The sequence below is a fragment of the Salvelinus namaycush genome, chromosome 18, assembly GCF_016432855.1.
Source record: "Salvelinus namaycush isolate Seneca chromosome 18, SaNama_1.0, whole genome shotgun sequence".
NCBI lineage: Eukaryota > Metazoa > Chordata > Actinopteri > Salmoniformes > Salmonidae > Salvelinus > Salvelinus namaycush.
The window spans coordinates 27,647,878-27,662,342 of NC_052324.1; the positions used below are offsets into that span (position 1 = coordinate 27,647,878).

At 40.4% G+C, this 14,465-nt stretch overlaps 1 protein-coding gene across 1 annotated transcript in view; it reads right to left on the bottom strand.

The window, feature by feature from the left end:
• LOC120063284 (protein phosphatase Slingshot homolog 1-like) overlaps positions 1 to 11,763 on the bottom strand; it is a 55,376-nt gene extending 43,613 nt beyond the window's left edge. Inside the window, exon 1 of the mRNA XM_039013566.1 lies at positions 11,732 to 11,763. The gene's annotated coding sequence lies outside the window, so the exon portion shown is untranslated. The remainder of the gene's footprint in view (positions 1 to 11,731) is intronic.
• Positions 11,764 to 14,465: the final 2,702 nt, after the last annotated feature.

A 14,465-nucleotide genomic window follows, 5' to 3' on the forward strand; every position in this document is an offset into this window, starting at 1 on the left:
GACAAACCTGCAGATTTTAGAGTGGCCTTTTACTGTCCCCAGCACAAAATGCACCTGTGTAATGATCATGCTGTTTAATCAACTTCTTGATATGCCACACCTGTCAGGTGGATTGATTATATTGGCAAAGGAGAAATGCTCACTAACAGGAATGTAAACAAATGTGTGCACATAATTGGAGAGAAATTAGCATTTTGTGCATATGGAACATATCTGGGATCTTTTATTTCAGCTCATGAAACACGGGACCAACACTTTACATGTTGTGTTTATATTTTTGTTCAGTGTACAATGTTTTCATGAGTCAAGTGGTGGAATGAACCTTAAATAAAATATGTAATGTGTCCACCTGTCTACTAAAAGTAAATATATTGCATTACGTAAGTGGAGGGGTTTCTGGCAGTTAAATTGCTGAATGTTGTAGTGTACAATATCCCATACTGAACCGCTGAGACCTGGAAGCAAGACAGGCCTTAAATAGTATCTCATGGATATCATTCCTGAATACGTGCATCACTTTGAGTGCTAAAATCCAAAATTGCATTACCAGAAGAAAGTACGTTCTCAGAAGAAAATCCTTGAGTAGTTTACACACTATACAAAATCTAGTTAAGGTCACAACCAGTGGTTGTAAATGGTTCAGGTAACAGAACTGAAAATAAAACATTTTGAGGAACAGGAATGAAAGTGATATACTGTTTTGGGAACAGAACTGTTATTTTAAAAACATGGGAACTAGTTATTAACATTGACGTTCTGGGTATTTTTTTCAATCCCACAAAAAACCCTCACTCTAACTCAGGAACATATTCCAGTGTCTGCCTGCCAGCTGGAAATCCTTGCCAGTGTGCGTGCGCGTATGTAGGCAACCTCCCCCTCCGAAGCTTAGGCTACTGTATCCTACTGATGTTACAAGTGTGATTTAGGAATTAGGGAGAGATTTGTAATTAGAGAAAAGTTGATTATCTTTTTCAATGCTAGTTATGGACACTACAGTTTATGCTTCACATTGGATTTATTAATGAAAAATGTAAGACGTGTTTTTAATTCTGGGGCCGCTCTGCACACACACAAGCTTGCTAGCTACAGTAGGTCTGGTGGAAGTTAAGCCAACTCTTGGAAGTTCAAAGACATTCAAAGTTCCTCCATAGAAGCCGCTTCTCTGTAGCTATAATTCTGTGGGCTTTACTCTGATAATGCATGTCGTAACAATGCCCAGCGCATCAAACCAAGCCTCCTCTAGCGGTCTCCCTATCCGCAAATTCAGTCGCATTTCACGCCCTACACTTGTCTGTCCATCACGCATGCAAGTAACTATAGCCTAGGCAGCCGATAACGCCCATGCACAAATCGGCTGCCTAGGCTAAAACAAGTGGTGTAAAGTACTTAAGTCATTTTCAGGGTATCTGAACTTTATATTTTTGCCAACTTTTACGTCAGTACATTCCTGTAGAAAATAATGTACTTTTTACTCCATATTTTCCCTCACACCCAAAAGTACTCGTTACATTGACAGGAAAATGGTCCAATTCACACACTTATCAAGAGAACATCCCTGCTCATCCCTACTGCCTCTGATCGGTCGGACTCACTAAACACATATGCTTTGTTTGTAAATTATGTCTTGAGTGTTGGAGTGTGACCTTGGCTAGCCGTAAATAAAATAAAAAATAAAATTGTGCCATCTTGTTTGCGTAAAACATGGCATTTGAAATGATTAATACTTTTACTTTTGATACTTACGTACATTTTAGCAATTCCATTTACTTTTAACACTTAAGTATATTTAAAACCAAATACTTTGACTTTAACTCAAGAGGTATTTTATTGGGTGACTTCACGACAATTGAGTACTTTTCCCACCACTGCTACTTAAGTTGTTTTTTGGGGTCTGTACTTTACTATTTATATTTGACAACTTTTACTTCCCTACATTCCTAAAGAAAATAATGTACTTTTTACTCCATACATTTTCCCTGACACCCAAAAGTATTTGTTACATATTGACAGGTGTCATGACTGCCTTGTGAGGATCCAAATAGGTCAGATCAGCTTTGAAATAAATAACATCAACCAGAGCCCCGCTCACCCGCAGAGGAGGCAAGGAGGGAACTGGTGGGGGTCAACGCATCACACCCGGTTGTAAATCAAGGAGAGAACATTCAGCATCTGCCTCTCCAATGTTCACCACAGGTATGTGCCTTTGTTTTAAGAAGACTTTTCCCTCCGAAACTCAAACACGGTCTAATGCGAATACTGGAACAATATTAACTTCTCTAGGGTAGGGGGCAGCATTTGGAATTTTGGATGAAATGCATGCCCAAATTAAACTGCCTGCTTCTCGGGCCCAGAAGATATGATATGCATATAACTGGTCGATTTTTAAAGAAAACACTCTAAAGTTTCCAAAACTGTTAAAATAGTGTCTGTGAGTATAACAGAACTGATTTGGCAGGCAAAAACCTGAGAAAAATCCATTCAGGAAGTAGTTTCTTTTTGGTTTTGTAGTTTTCTATTCAATGCCATTACAGTATCCATTGACTTAGGACTCAAGTTGCAGTTTCTATGCCTTCCACTAGATGTCAACAGTCTTTAGAAATTGTTTCAGGCTTGTATTCTGAAAAATGAAGAAGTAAGAGCAGTCTGAATGAGTGGACCCTAAAGTGTCACAGAGCTTTTTCATGCACGAGACCGAGCGAGTGCGTTTCTTGTTTACCTTTTAAATTGACAACGTTATTGTCCGGTTGAAATATTATCGATTATTTAGGCTAAAAACAACCTGAGGATTAAATATAAACATCGTTTGACATGTTTCTATGAACTTTACGGATACAATTTGGATTTTGTCTTCCTGTTTTGAGTGCGTTTGAGCCTGTGGATTACTGAAGAAACGCGCTAACAAAACGGAGGTTTTTGGATATAAAGAGACTTTATCGAACAAAAGGAACATTTATTGAGTAAAAGAATGTCTGCTGAGTGCAACCATATGAAGATCATCAAAGGTAAGGGATTAATTTTCTCCATTTCTGACTTGTGTAACTGTTCTACTTGGCTGGTTACTGTTTGTAATGATTTGTCTAGTGGGCTATGTTCTCAAATAATCATAAGGTATGCTTTCGTCGTAAAGCATTTTTTAAATCTGACACCGTGGTTGGATTCACAAGAAGTTAATCTTTAAACCTATGTAAAATATGTTTTGTTTTCTGAATTTTTATAATGAGTATTTCTGTATTTGAATTTGGCGCCCAGCAGTTTCACTGGCTGTTGAAGAGGTGGGACGCTAACGTCTCACGTACCCAAGAGAGGTTAATTAATGTCGGTTTGGTTGATATTTTGTGATGTCATTAAAAATGTTATAAAGGAAATACTGCAACTTGGAAAGTATACATACTACATGTACGAAGTTTCCATCCTATGTGATGTGCATGCTATATGACAAATTATTAAAGTGTTAAGAGAAGTGCACAGAAACTAGTCACCGCCCCCTTGAGTGAGGTCAGAGTGTGTCAGCCTGACAGAACCGCCCATTTTAAACAAACTGTATAAAATTATGGATTAAGAATTAAAATATTAGACGAGAGAGAAAAAAAGTGGTTTGAACTCAATCTCAACACGAGGTAGAGATGATAGTCACCTCCCTGACAGTCACTGGTACAGCTGATTATCTGTCCTTAGTAAAGTGGGCCCATTCTACTACTCTGCTCAAACCACCGTAGTACGCTACTTTCATCACCCCACTGGGAACCATCGACACAGCTGGCTAGCCTATTTTCAAAGAAGCATCTTCCAGAGCGAATGGAAGGAGAATAAACTCTGTAGTTCTGTTCAGGACTACATGACAAGTCACCGGATACCGGCAGAGGAGAACAGTAGAAGACGGGTGGGAACCCCTTTTGGACAATCAGAGCTTTACAAGCGTGCCGCGAAAAGGCCCAACCCCCTTTCCAAGGCGACCCAGTTTATTAGAGATACACGGCAAACCAAGGCATTTTCATGTAAATACATTCATGATTTATTACTCCAAGCGGCGGCGGTTCGTGTGAAAAGTATAAGTGAGAGTAGTTTCTAAATGTACCAACGTTTAATGTCTCTGTCCCGCTCTCTATCCTCGCCATCTCCATGGCTTTTGTAACAAGCAGCCATATTGTTGTCAGTCCGCTAGGGACCTGTTTTTAATGTATTAAGTGTGTATGTTTATCCTGTGTTACCATTTAGTTAGCTAGTAAATAAATTAAACCAATTTGTGTAGTACTGAATCATAAGGCGCAGATGCAAGGATGTTACGACTGTTCAGAATGATGATATGATACGAGGTTATGATTAATAAGTTGACTGTTTATAGATGTGATAGGTAAAGACCTTTTAGAGTTTAATTCGGGAGATGGTAACAATTTATTTTTTTAACGCTCTCCTGGTGCCCCAGATCCTAATGAGTCCATTGTTACATGTTTAATAAATAAATGTTTTTATTTTTTTTAAATCGGTAAACATTTAAACATTGTTATTTATCTAAATCAACTGTCAAATTAAATGACAGAAGTCACAACACAGGAAAATGGTCCAATTCACACACTTATCAAGAGAACATCCATGGGCATCCCTACTGCCTCTGATCTGGCGGACTCACTAAATAAACACACATGCTTTGTTTTTAAATTATGTCTGAGTGTTGGGAGGGCCCCTGGCTATCTGTCATAAAAACAAAACAAAAAAATGTGCCGTTTGGTTTGCTTAATAAGGAATTTGAAATAGTTTGTACTTTTAATACTTAAGTACATTTTAGCAATTCCATTTACTTTTGATACTTTAATATATTTAAAACGACTTTTATCAAGTAGTATTTTACTGGACTTGAGTCATTTTCTATTAAAAAGGGATCTTTACATTTAGTCAAGTATGACAATTGAGTACTTTTTCCACCACTGGGTAACTATAGGTTGCCCGCTCCATAGCAAGCTGCTCTATCCGCATTGATTGGTGAAGTAGTTTAATGTCAAGCTAAATATAAAAAATGAGGTTAATAAAAAGGAACAATATAAATAATTACTTTTTTGGGGTTCGAACCAGATCAGAACTTTGTTTGTCAGGTCGGAACAGAACAGAATGAAACAATTGGGAAATAATTTAGGTTCCAACCCCTGGTCACAACATAGTTCCATCTCTCATGCAGTGTGCCGCCTATTCATGTTTCCAGGTCTGAAATTGTTAGCTATCAGAAAAATGTTGTGCACAAATTTGTTTAAATCACTGTTAATGTAAGACAGTATTTCTGTCTTTAAAACCACTTCAGGATCCGCCCCTTTTTTTCCCAATTTTCACCTAAAAGGATATACCCAAATCTAACTGCCTGAAGCTCAGGCCCTGAAGCAAGGATATGCATATTCTTGGTACCATTTGAAAGGAAACACTTTGAAGTTTGTGGAAATGTTAAAGGACTGTAGGAGAACACAGTAGATCTGGTAAAAGATAATACAAAGGGAAAAAAACGTTATTTTGTATTTTTTTTGTACCATTATCTTTTGGACCATTATTATCTCCTGAGGTGCTGACTTGCTGCACCCTCGACAACTACTGTGATTATTATTATTTGACCATGCTGGTCATTTATGAACATTTGAACATCTTGGCCATGTTCTGTTATAATCTCCACCCAGCACAGCCAGAAGAGGACTGGCCACCCCTCATAGCCTGGTTCCTCTCTAGGTTTCTTCCTAGGTTTTGGCCTTTCTAGGGAGTTTTTCCTAGCCACCGTGCTTCTACACCTGCATTGCTTGCGGTTTGGGGTTTTAGGCTGGGTTTCTGTACAGCACTTTGAGATATCAGCTGATGTAAGAAGGACTATATAAATACATTTGATTTGAATTAAGAGAAAGGCCATAATGTATTACTCCAGCCCAGGCGCAATTTAGATTTTGGCCACTAGATGGCAGCAGTGTATGTGGAAAGTTTTACACTGGTCCAATGAACCATTGCATTTCTGTTCAAAATGTTGTATCAAGACTGCCCAAATGTGCCTAATTGGTTTATGAATAACTATTCATGTTCAAAATTGTGCACTCTCCTCAAACAATAGCATGGTATTCTTTCACTATAATAGCTACTGTAAATTGGACAGTGCAGTTAGATTAACAAGAATTTAAGCTTTCTGCCAATATCAGATATGTCTATGTCCTGGGAAATGTTGTTAATTACAACATCATGCTAATCACATTAGCCTACGTTAGCTCAACCGTCCCGTGGAAGGGACACAGATCCCTAAGAAGTTTTAATAAAGCCTTTTTGTGGGGAAAAACTAATTCTGATTGGCTGGGCCTGTCTCCCCAGTGGGTGGACCTGGCTTCCTTCTATGAACTGTAACTCAGTCAAATCTTTGAAATTGTTGCATGTTGCGTTTATAGTTTTGTTCAGTATAATATCAACACTTATATTTAGTTTGAGGTATTGTTTACCTTCTGTAAGTTTAAGAAATATTGCATTATGCCTTTTAAGTCCATTACCAAACACCCACATAACTAAGATAATTTCACATTTCTCTCCCTCATGAGGGAGAAGTAAAAAATAAAAGTTCACCAACTAGCGATTTTACTGATTTCACATTGGTTTATGAATGTGATTACTCGTAATTTAATGATTACTACAAAAAATAAAAAATAATATTTCAAACAGAATTACTGCAACTGAATTGGCTACAACGGGAAATCATAATCGTCACAAACCACAGTCGGGTCACCTGCTCCTGTCCTCCGTTCCACTGGCATACTGTTAGGTTCAACTGTTTTCTTTGTCTTTGTTGTCCGGTGGTCAAACCAAGAGTGTTACAACAGTTTGGACCACCCCTCCCTCTATGCCTTTCACTCTCACCTCTCCCAGCTCTTAGACACCTACCCATGAGCCCCCTCTTTCCATTTACTGATACCAACATACTCACCTAATGAGTACCAACTGACACCGGATGTTGATAAGTAGTTGAAACTTGGTCAGTCCCCCCTGACCTTGATGTTAACGTCCACAGACGGATCGGACAGGTTCAGATTTGGTCCAATCATGGACGTACGTATGTTTCCCAAGTTTGGATAGTACAGTGAGTAGAGCACAATACAGTACAGTACTGAAAACAGTACCACACAGTAAGTACAATACAGTAAAGACAAGTAAAGTATAGTACTGTACTCTACTGTGCTCTGCTGTCCAAACTTGTGAAACATGAGAATTACATTACATGGGGCGGCAGGTAGCCTAGTGGTTAGAGCATTGGTCCAGTAACCGCAAGGTTGCTAGATCGAATCCCGAGCTGACATGGTAAAAATCTGTCGTTCTGCAGTTAACCCACTGTTCCTAGGCCGTCATTGTAAATAAGAATTTGTTCTTAACTGACTTGCCTAGTTAAGTTCAAAAAAAAATATTAATATCCATAATTATGCATTTCTGTTTAGTACAGATCAGACACTCATGACCTAATTCTGTTACCAGGTGTAAATCCACTTATATGTACTGTATGTCCTGTAGTTCAATAAAAATGTTTGTTTTTTGTAAACTCAAGGTTCAAACTCGGAAATTCTTTCAGACATCTTTGAATCTAAATTATGAGAAGATTTTTTGGGTAAATGTAGTTGCATAAAAACCTGACGGAGATTTGACCGTAATTCCATTACCAAAGTTTGCATCTGCACAGCTCCACTAAATTAGTTTTTGTACATTTTTCTGTGGAAATTGTTAAAGGTAGTCCTTGTGCATAGAGTTGTATCGTTTGTTAAAGTTTCAATACAATTTTTGTTTGGCATACATTTTAAAGTGAAAAAACTGGAATCATAAGCTGTTTCCGTGGAAATGCCCAAAACATTCACAGCAGTATCAGATTTCACTGCATGAGGGCATGGAGGCAGAACACAGTAAATCTCCCTGTGATTAATTACCAAGATTATTGACCCCATGGAGCCAGAGAGCCACATCCCTCACTATGTAGGAAGGGTGACGTGCTGGCCTCTTCCACTCTTCCCCCTTTGTCCTGGGGCACAGTAGAGCAGGAAGTTATGACCGGTTTCAGGCATCCTGTTTTCAGCGAGAACAAAAATAAACTAATGTCTGACCCACACGCACATGAATGGAGGACAAAAAAAAACAAAAAAAAGACTAAGGAAAGTGGGATGATGTGCTTGAAAACAATCGTGTCTCTGAATGTCAACACCTTTGTTCATGACTGACGTTACACATCCATATAAAAGCTGACAAATGAAGCAATACAGGCCAGTGGTGCACATGCCCCTCCCTCTATACCCAATTTCAACTAAAAACACTGATTGCTTCATACAGGGAAAGTGATTCAGTGGCAGACATTTGTTGGATCTCACTAAATCCATTCAGTGAGATGATTAAGACTAAAGGAAAAAACTCCAAATCAAATCAACTAAATGTTTTAACTTCCACAGTCCCTCACTGTAGAGAAGTGGTCACCAACCAGTTGATTGCGATCGTCTGGTCGATCTCCAAGGCATTCCTAGTCTATCACCAAACATTTCTGTAAAAAACCCAACAATAAAGCCTTGCGTTCCAATTTTTTTTTCAATTAGTTTCACGCTGTTGGCGGTAGGTGCACTTGATTCAGCAGCCATAGCAGAACGCAAAGTGTTCCCATTTTGAACCATTTCATGTGTCTGAAGGTAGAACTCCGCCCTATCCGACAGGCCCAGAGAGCAAATCAAGTGCACTTAAAAAGGCCTATCACTGGCCAATTAGATAGCTCAGATCACCGTGTCTGCACAGTTTCCTTGCGCAAACCTCTAACACAGGAAAGTTGATCATGTAAGATTTCAAAACTTTTAAAACCATTACTAGACACTCAACGAATAGAGCAGAGCTACTGTTTTTATAAGTTCATGTTTACGTTGTTATTCAGCACTGTCAACACCCTGTTCTACTTTTTTATATGCCATAACATGCACGTTTTCCCCTGAATGAGTATAGAATATAAGTGTTTCAATAAGCTTGCATTGTTGCTATTATTAGCAGCTTGTGTCCTTAAGAGGAATATTTCACTTTCTCTGGTCATAAAAGTAACAAATTGGTGAAGGAGGCAAAAATTTGACCGAAAGAATGCAGTGCGACTTAAGTTTCGCCATCAGCTGGAAGACGGTGAGAGGCAGCCTCACCTCTGCACCCTCCCTCCCCTCAGACTGACCATCAGTCCAGTATCATAACAAATGATATTATTATGCTCACTCAGCTGTGCCTCACTAGTAATACAACAAATGATCTATCACCAATGTGAACATATAGCTACAATTTTGAAACCATTTCAAAATGGTCTGAGAAGAACATTGGCAGGGCAATTCAATATGCAGTGATAATGTATTGAGTTTATAGCCTACTGCACAAACCTCATTGCTACAGTACTGTTTGTAATTACTTAATGTTGCATAGGCTTATGTTGAAGTCATGTTAAAAAAATATCTGAGCTGTAGATCTCAACCTGCATTTTGACTTAGAAATTGATCTTGACTCAGAAAAGGTTGGTGACCACTGCTGTAGAGAACCACTACAGCTCCAACGAGTTAAAGTGTGACTTTACCTGTGAGCAACAAAAGCTCACAGAACAACCCCCGAGTGCTGAAGCACGTAGCGTGAACAAATTGTCAGTCTTCGGGTGCAACACTCCCTCCCGAGGTCCAAACTGCCTCGAAGCAACGTCAGCACACTAAATGTTCATTGGACCGTAATGAAAAGGGTTTCCATGGCTAAGCAGCCGCACACAAGCCTAAGATCACCATGCGCAATACCAAGCGTCGGCTGGAGTGGTGTAAAGCTCGCCTGGGGCTGTTTTTCATGGTTCGGCTAGGCCCCTTACTTCCAGTGAAGAGAAATCTTAATGCTACAGCATACAATAACATTCTAGACGATTCTGTGCTTCCAACTTTGGAAAGGGGAAGGCCCTTCCAGGTTTCAGCATGACAATGCTCCCCGTGCACAAAGCGAGAGCAGGTTGAGAGCTTCAAGTTCCTTGGCGTCCACATCACCAACAAACTAACATGGTCCAAGCACACCAAGACAGTCGTGATGAGGGAACGACAAAACCTATTCCCCCTCAGGGGACTGAAAATATTTGGCATAGGTCCTCAGATCCTCAAAAGGTTTTACAGCTGCAACATCAAGAGCATCCTGACGGGTTGCATCACAGCCTGGTATGGCAACTTCTCAGCCTCCGACCGCAAGGCATTACAGAGGGTAGTACAAGTACGGCCCAGTACATCACTGGGGCCAAGCTTCCTGCCATCCAGGACCTCTATACCAGGCGGTGTCAGAGGAAGGCCCTAAAAATGGTCAAAGACTCCAGCCAGTCATAGACTGTTTTCTCTGCTACCGCACGGCAAGCGGTACCGGCGCGCCAAGTCTAGGACCAAAAGGCTTCTAAACAGCTTCTACTCCCAAGCCATAAGACTCCTGAACAGCTAATCAAATGACTACCCAGACTACTCTGTTGTTATCTATGCAGTCACTTTAATAACGCTACCTACATGTGCATATTACTTGAATTACCTCGACACCGGTGCCCCCGCACATTGACTCTGTACCGGTACCCCCTGTATATAGCCCCGCTATTGTTAATTAATGCTGCTGTTTGTTTTTTTTAGGTGAGAGAATAACAAAGAATAATACAAGTATTTTCTTAACTACATTGTTGGTTAAGGGCTTGTAACCAACTCCATATTAACGCCCATGATTTTGGAATGAGATGTTCGACGAGTAGGTGTCCACATACTTTTGGTCATGTCTCACATGAGCATTTAAGCAGAGATGTTGCTAGCTCATGGTGAGGTGTGGTATGCTACCCCTTGACATGACTTACACAGCAACCAGGAATATTTGTAATGCTTTAATCGTCTCAATGGCCCAAGCTCTTACTTTAAATGTTTTTAATAAAAAGACTAATAAAACAAAAAAGTTACTGAAAAAAGCCCTCTTATCCATATGACCACAGTGAACAGAGAGACAAAGCCAGTCTCTCTGTTGCCTCAGGTTGTGGTTAAATGTATGACAGAGCTGGTTATAGTGATTCTGCTGATCACATATAATAAGTACTGTAGTGACCAAAACAGACAGACAATCACTGCTTAATTAAGCACCTGTCGCAACAGTAACGAGCCAAAAGAGGGAAGACAACATTTTGTCTAATTGTCTATTAAAGATTGGGGAACCCTGGTCTACAGGGTTGTCCCCTACTGGTGGTTTTATTTGGCCCCCCAATATCATTGTTGTATATAAGTCTGTATAAACATCAGTAAATCAGCTACAAGTGATTTTAATTTTGTATTCCCAAGCATAATAGAGACACGTGATTGCATAAATTTAAGCAAGGTTTATTTTGTTTTAGTAAAATATTATATAGGATTGGGATTCTGGCGGTCAAATTGCAGTCTACAGATGATTTCTAATCATGTTCCAGCTCGCAAACCCTCCCGTCAAGACAAAAACCTGCCCGCGGCTGAATCTAGTTGATTAACCCTGCCGACAGACAGACAAAGGTTTCTTAATCATTTGTTATAGTGGTGACTGTCATTGAGAGGAACCAGGAATGAGTAGATCTGGAACGCTTACCCCACACCAACAAACAAACACAGATGACAAAAACGTCCTCCTAATCTCCATCTAGCATTCACCTGCTCCACCATGGAAAAGAGAAGCAGCTCTGGGCTACCCAAGCAAGTCCATCTTTAGTACACTAAGTATTAACACTTACCTCTGATTTAGCCGCCGCTCATAGTCACTCCCAAAGTCCTGCAAACCAAGAAAAGCAGAGGAAAAAGAAACAAAAATTACCAAATCTGATACTTGAAGACATTGAAGCACTACAGTGCAGCCATTAGTATCAGGTGGACATGGATCTACAGGTAACTGACAAAATAAAGGAAACACCAACATAAAGCATCTTAAAATAATTGTCCAGTGTTTCCAGATTTCTATGATATATCACCTACACTGAGAGCACAAAACATTAGGAACACCTTCCTAATATTGAGTTGCACCCCCTTTCACCTACTAAACAGCCTCAATTCATCAGGGCATGGACTCTACAAAGGTGTCAAAAGCGTTCCACAGGGATGCTGGCCCATGTTGACTCCAATGCTTTCCACAGTAGTGTTGAGTTGGCTGGATGTCCTTTGGGTGGTGGACCATTCTTGATACACACGGGAAACTACTACCATACCCCGTTCAAAGGCACTTAAATCTTTTGTCTTGCCCATTCACCACTGAATGGCAAACATACACAATCCAAGTCTCAATTGTCACAAAGCTTAAAAATCATTATTTAACCTGTTTCCTCCACTACATCTACACTGAAGTGGATTTAACAATTGACATAAAAAATAAAAATGTACCTTTATTTAACCAGGTAGGCCAGTTGAGAACAAGTTCTCATTTACAACTGTGACCTGGCCAAGAAAGCAATGCAACAAAAACAGCCTTACAAACAAACGTACAGTCAATAACACAATAGAAAAATCTGTATACAGTGTGCGCAAATGAAGTAATGAGGTAAGGCAATAAATTGGCCAATAGTGGTGAAGTAATTACAATTTTGCAATTTACACTGGAGTGATAGATGTGCAGATGAGGATGTGCAAGGAGAAATACTGGTGTGCAAAAGAGCAGAAAAACAAAAACAAATATGGGGAAGGGGTAGGTAGTTGGTGGATAAGCTATTTAAAGATGGGCTGTGTACAGCTGCAGCGATCGGTAAGCTGCTCTGACAGCCGATGCTTGAAAGTTAGTGAGGGAGATAGCACTAAAGTTGGAGACTTATTTTTGCAATTCGTTCCAGTTATTGGCAGCAGAGAACTGGAAGGAAAGGCGGCCAAAGTAGGTGTTGGCTTTGGGGATGACCAGTGAAAAATACCTGCTGGAGCACGTGCTACGGGTGGGTGTTGCTATGGTGACCGGTGAGCTGAGATAAGGCGGTGCTTTACCTATCAGAGACTTGTAGATGACCTGGAGCCAGTGGGTTTGGCGACGAATATGTAGCGAGGACCAGCCAACGAGAGCATACAGGTCGCAATGGTGGTTAGTATATGGGGCTTTGGTGACAAAACGGATTGCCCTGTGATAGACTACATCCAATTTACTGAGTAGAGTGTTGGAGGCTATTTTGTAAATGATATCGCTGAAGTCAAGGATCGGTAGGATGGTCAGTTTTACGAGGGTATGTTTGGCAGCATGAGTGAAGGAGGCTTTGTTGCGAAACAGGAAGCCGATTCTAGATTTAAATTTGGATTGGAGATGCTTAATGTAAGTCTGTAAGGAGAGTTTACAGTCTAGCCAGACACCTAGGTATTTGTAGTTGTCCACATATTCTAAGTCAGAACCATCCAGAGTAGTGATGCTAGTTGGGCGGGCAGCGATCGGTTGAAGAGCATGCATTTCATTTTACTAGCATTTAAGAGCAGTTGGAGGCCACGGAAGGAGTGTTGAATGGCGTTGAAGCTCGTTTGGAGGTTAGTTAACACAGTGTCCAAAGGGCCAGATGTATACAGAATGGTGTCGTCTGCGTATCGGTGGATCAAGGAATCCCCCGCAGCAAGAGCGACATCATTGATATATACACAGAAGAGTCGGCCTGAGAATTGAACCCTGTGGCACCCCCATAGAGACTGCCAGAGGTCCGGACAACAGGCCCTCCGATTTGACACACTGAACTCGGTCTGAGAAGTAGGTAGTGAGCCAGGCGAGGCAGTCATTAGAGAAACCAAGGCTGTTGAGTCTGCCGATATGTTATGAATTTTATGAATAATGACTAAATGATGTATACATTTAACGTAGAACTATAACTAACAGAATTCTACCCTGTCTCTGTATAATGATAAATAACGTTTGTCCATAAGAAAGAGGGACTGTTAGCAGGCAAGGAACTGTGGCAGACAACTTGTGACCACTGTGGAACTGATAACAGGGAAGGAAGTCTCCCCACCCAGGGAGGGGAGAAACCTTGGGCTTGTAGTAGATTGTATAAAAGGTGCCAGGCAATGTATGAGAAGGAGAAGACTTGTGAACTATATTGTCATTGTCTTAGAGGGACAGTTATGATGAAATGAGAGGTATATAAACCAATGTACATGTAAGGATGGGCAGAGCTCTCGTAAATAAACATTCTGACTATTGTAGACTGGCTTCTGTGTGTTTCATTTCAACAAGAACCTTACAAATTCTTGGTAACAGACCGAGTAGTTTAATTGAAGTTCAGTTTATGAACATTGAGAACATAATTCTCTTAACACGATAAGAATATGGTGATTGACAGGGTCGAAAGCCTTGGCCAGGTCGATGAAGACGGCTGCACAGTACTGTTTCCTACCGATGGCGGTTATGATATTGTTTAGGACCTTGAGCGTGGCTGAGGTGCACCCATGACCAGCTCGGAAACCAGATTGCATAGTGGAAGGTACGGTGGGATTCGAAATGGTCGGTGATCTGTTTGT